Genomic DNA, 5,386 nt, shown 5'->3' on the forward strand with positions numbered 1-5,386 from the left:
TATAGGTCCTTTCCTGGTTTCAGTACGCAGAAAGTAGCATACAGTTGGAGGTGGGGTTGTTGTCAGTCTGAGGGCTTTAAAGGTGGAGGGGGGTTGTCAGTCTCGGTTTTAAGAGTGGAGGGGGGTTGTCAGTCTCAGGGTTTTAAGGGTGGAGGGAGTGTTGACAGTCTGAGGGTTTTAAGGGTGGAGGGGGTGTTGTCAGTCTGACGGTTTTAAGGGTGGAGGGGGTGTTGTCAGTCTGACGGTTTTAAGGGTGGAGGGGGTGTTGTCAGGCTGACGGTTTAAAGGGTGAAATGGGTGCTGTCAGTTTGAGGGTTTTAAGGGTGAAATGGGTGTTGTCAGTCTGAGGGTTTTAAGGGTGAAATAGGTGTTGTCAGTCTGAGGGTTTTAAGGGTGAAATGGGTGTTGTCAGTCTGAGGGTTTTAAGGGTGAAATGGGTGTTGTCAGTCTGAGGGTTTTAAGGGTGGAGGTGGGGATGTTGTCAGGTTAAAAACACACCCAAAGGTTTTCGCCTTCAGAATTCTGTGTGGAAGTGGAGTGATCCCAGGAGAGGCTGCATCCCAGATTTTGAATGTGACTTATCAGAAGCTGCTGCTACTTCCCAAAATGGAATGGAACAGATTTAAATTAGAAATATTACTGTATCCCAGTGACTTTCATGCACTGCCCAGTCAACGAGCTTATTACACAGTGTGTGGTGCCAATGTTTGGATGTTGAAAAATATTGTTGTATCCCATTGGTTAGGCCACAGGTGGAACATTGGGCGGGAGTTACCGACCACCCCGCCATGTGTTTTTCGGTGGTGCAGGTGGACTGCCAGTGGGATCTACCTGGCCCGCTGTTGTCGATGGGATTTGCTGTTGACAGCACCCCTCGTCGGCAGAAATCCGTGCGCCGGCGTGGGACCAGAATTTCCTGCTGGCATGAACAGCTGGTAAATCCTATCCACTATGTGCAGTTCTGGTTGCCACACCATCAGATGGACATGATTGTACTGGAGGGGTGCAGAGAAGGTTCACCAGGATATTGCCTGGGAGGATGGAAAGTTTCAACTATGAGGAGAGACTGGATAGGCTGGGTTTGTTTTCCCTGGAGCGGGAGGTGCGGGGGGAGGATGTAGATCTGATAGAGGTATACAAAATTATGAGAGGCATAGACTGGGTAGATTGTAAGAATCTTTTCCCCATGAGGTGTCAAAAGATCAGAGGGCGTCGGTTTAAGATGAGTAAGTGTTTTAGAGGGCACCTGAAACATTTTTCTCACCTAGAGGAACATGTTGTTTGAGAGTGTGGTGGAGGCAGGTACTCTCGCAATATTTAAGAAGCATCTGGACGAGCACTTAAGTTAACATGGCAAAGTGGGCTATGGACCAAGTGCTGGTAAATAGTGTAGATTGGTATTTGATGGTCCGCAAAGACATGATGGGCTGAAAGGCCTGTGCTTTGTGACAGGAGCCATCTTAATGGTGCAGAAATAAATCATGGGGCTGGATTTTCACTTCCAAGTTGGGTAGGTCAGACACAAACACCTCAGTTTAAAGGGTGCCGTGCACCCAATTTTCACTGCGGAGGTGGGATAGAGTTGGGCCTGCTGACGCCGGACGCAGATCGTAGATGGTCACGGGGCTAGGGGAGTTGCGAGGTGGGCTGGTTTGAAGGCCTATCTCTGTTCTTTGGGACTTTCTTAGTTTTTGAAACTGTTAGGCCCTCTAGGCCTTGCCCCTCATTCACCTCAACTGCCACCTACTCCCCATCTCCCCTCCATGGGAACACATACTACCTCCTATTCCCATGCCTCACGACAAAATGTCGTGAATGTAGTCCAATCCATCACGCAAACCAGCCTCCCATCCATTGACTCATCGTCTACAATTCCCGCTGCCTCGGATAGGCAACCAGCATAATTAGGGACCCCACGCACCCCGGACATACTCTCTTCCACCTTCTTCCATCAGGAAAAAGATACCAAAGTTTGAGATCACGTACCAACCGACTCAAGAACAGCTTGTTCCCTACTACCATCTCAGACTTTTGAATGGACCTACCTCGTATTAAGTTGATCTTTTCTCTATAACTGTAACATTATATTCTGCAGTCTCTCCCTCTCTATGTACGGTATGCATTGTTTGTATAGCATGCAAGAAATAATACTTTTCACTGTATACTAATACATGTGACAATAATAAATCAAATTAAAATGTATCCACTTCGGGCAGACCTCAGAAGCCATGTGGAAATGATGAAAAAAACTTGCAACAATCTAATAGAGCTCCTCGGCCAGCAAGGTGGCGCAGTGATTAGCACTGCTGCCTCACGGCACTGAGGAACCAGGTTCGATCCCGGCTCTGGGTCACTGTCCGTGTGGAGTTTGCACGTTCTCCCCGTGTCTGCGTGGGTCTCACCCCAACAACCCAAAGATGTGCAGGCTATGTGGATTGGCCGCATTAAATAACCCCTTAATTGGAAAAAAATAATAATTGGGTATTCTAAATTTATTTTTAAATATCTAATAGAGGTCCCACTCATACACACTTGACGCTGAAAAAGCTTTCAGTCATGAAACCCATTAAAATATGTTAAATCACCTCAAGTGTACAATCTGATATAAAAACAAAATTCTGTCCAGTGACCACATCAGAGCCTATTTAACCTGTCAGTTGAAATATGAACTCACAACCCGTTCCCTCCTCATTTTTTGTTTTTGTAACTCAGTCAAGCATTCATAATGACAGCTGTAATAACACCCCTTGGAAAATGTTAACAAAGAAGCCTATTGAAACTGCAAGAACAGATAAATGGTCATGTTTTTTTCTAAACCAGATGACCTGTCAAAACAGTCCAGCAGATGGTATTTTTTTTTTTAACTGACAGCTTGTCTTTTTTTCATGTATAAAGGGCTGGGGATGTAAAAAAACATATGGTCATGACATGTAAACAGAGATTATGTACCCTTCAAGAGAGTTCACATCTACCTGCTACACTGGAACAGCAAAATATCATCTGAACTCAGCACTAAATTCTAAATGGCCCTGCAGAGTTCGGGTTTCCTCTCTATCTCCTTGTCCTGCTGGCAAAAATGGGATCTGTCAGAAATGGAGTTGAGACTTCCGTATGTGGGTCCTGCCCATCATTTTTAAACGTCTTTGGCGTCGGCCCAACTTAATTACAATCCCGCCCATTGAGTCAAAATATATAGTTGTAGATGCTTTGATAAAGTGCCACTTCTTCAAATGTAATGTGCATTTTTTCCTTGAAAGAAAAGTCACGTAGTGATACTGGTGTTTTTTTAAATTACAAAAAATCTACCAAATAAAGATATGGGGCGACATTCTCCGACCCCCCGCTGGGTCGGAGAATTGCCGGGGGCTGGTGTGAATCCCGCCCCAGACGGTTGCCGAAGTCTCCGGCACCGGATATTCGGGGGGGGGCGGGAATCGCGCCGCGCCAGTTGGCGGGCCCCCCGCTCGATTCTGCGGCCCGGATGGGCCGAAGTCCCGCCGATAAATTGCCTGTCCCGCCGCCGTAAATTAAATCACCTACCTTACCGGCGGGACAAAGCGGCATGGGCGGGCTCCGGGGTCCTGGGGGGGGCGCGGGGCGATCTGACCCCGGGGGGTGCCCCCACAGTGGCCTGGCCCGCGATCGGGGCCCACCGATCCGCGGGCTGGCCTGTGCCGTGGGGGCACTCTTTCCCTTCCACCTCCGCCACGGTCTCCACCATGGCGGAAGTGGAAGAGACTCCCTCCACTGCGCATGCGTGGGAAACTGTCAGCGGCCGCTGATGTTCCCGCGCATGCGCCGCCCGGAGATGTCATTTCCGCGGCAGCTGGCGGGGCAACAAAGGCCTTTTCCGCCAGCTGGCGGGGCGGAAATTCCTCCGGCGTCGGCCTAGCCCCTCAATGTTGGGGCTCGGCCTCCAAAGATGCGGAGCATTCTGCACCTTTGGGGCGGCGCGATGCCCGTCTGATTGGCACCGTTTTGGGCGCTAGTCGGCGGACATCGCGCCGTTTCCGGAGAATTTCGCCCATGAGCACATTTTTCTTTAATACAGCCGGTGCTTTGGGGTACGAATGATCGATTTATGGCCCTGTGTCTCTTGTACACATTCTGCAAAGCATTGGGATTTCTTTTTAACCAAAGCCTGTTGGTGACTGTACATTTGCAGAAAAATTAGATGTCATCCCTTGATCTCGTTAGCAGCAGGTGGGATCTGTACAACTACAGCCTTTTATATGAACAGAAAGAGAAACATTGCTGCTCGGTGAATAATTTGAACACTTTACTAAGCTAATTTTAAACTAAAATATTAATGTGGAGCCCAATATGAGGTACAATTAATTAATTTGAAATAGCATACTGGGTGGATGGGGATTTGGTGTGGGTGGGGACTTAACTAGTTTAGATGTGCAGCGTTTGGAAAAATGGGCCAAACCTGAAGAACAGACACTTTGAATTATTGAAGTATCTATTTAAATAAAGTGCATATGTTAATGTTCCCTGAACTCCTACATGGCTTTCTACTTTATCTGTGTATTGAGCCATTTTTCGGGCTCCTGAAGTTGTAACTTTTAAATACATGTACAGATAATGATGAGAATTATGCCTGACCAATTATAAAGGAGGACCAGGGACATGATGCTAATGTTGTAAATCATTTCAAGCCTTACTGCAAGTTACTGGAATGGTCATCTTTTACGCAGTCTATTTTATCAACATGCGAACATAAATATGAAAACAAGGGATGGAAAAAGACACACAGGTCCATCTAGCCCGTCCTGAATAGCAGTGATGTTGATTGTATCACAATGCAGACCTTTCCTCACCTGTTCGGAGCCCATGCAAACTGAGATAACAGATAGAAAACACAAAACCATAAAGTCATACTGTGCAGAAGGAGGCCATCTAAACCATTGTATCTACTGCTTCTTTGAAAGAGCGATTCAATTAGTCCCAGTCCGCTGCTCTTTCTGTTAGCCCTGAATATTTCTCATTTTCAAGTATTTATCTTCTAAGTTATGTCCTGATTTGCTTCCGACACCTTTTAAGGTCATGCATTCCAGGTCATAAAGGTGGTTATGAAAAGAAAATCTGGAAAGTTCCTCTCCATCCCCATAAACAATTTAAAATAGTCATAGACTTACAGATTTATGTAACAGGGTACCTACCTGTTAAACAGGTTGATCTCCCTCCCAGCATGAAACAGGTCCGGATCTTTCATGAAGAAATACAATGGATCAGCATTCACTTTGCGTGTTGGCAAACTATTTTCTGGGAAAACTGCCCAACATCCACCATAGTTCTGCTCTTGTATAACTTGTAAATATGACACCTAATCCTTTGAATTTGTCAAGGTAAATTAATGAGCCTACAAAAACACAATCCTGTT

This window comes from Scyliorhinus torazame, chromosome 18, assembly GCF_047496885.1.
Source record: "Scyliorhinus torazame isolate Kashiwa2021f chromosome 18, sScyTor2.1, whole genome shotgun sequence".
Lineage (NCBI taxonomy): Eukaryota > Metazoa > Chordata > Chondrichthyes > Carcharhiniformes > Scyliorhinidae > Scyliorhinus > Scyliorhinus torazame.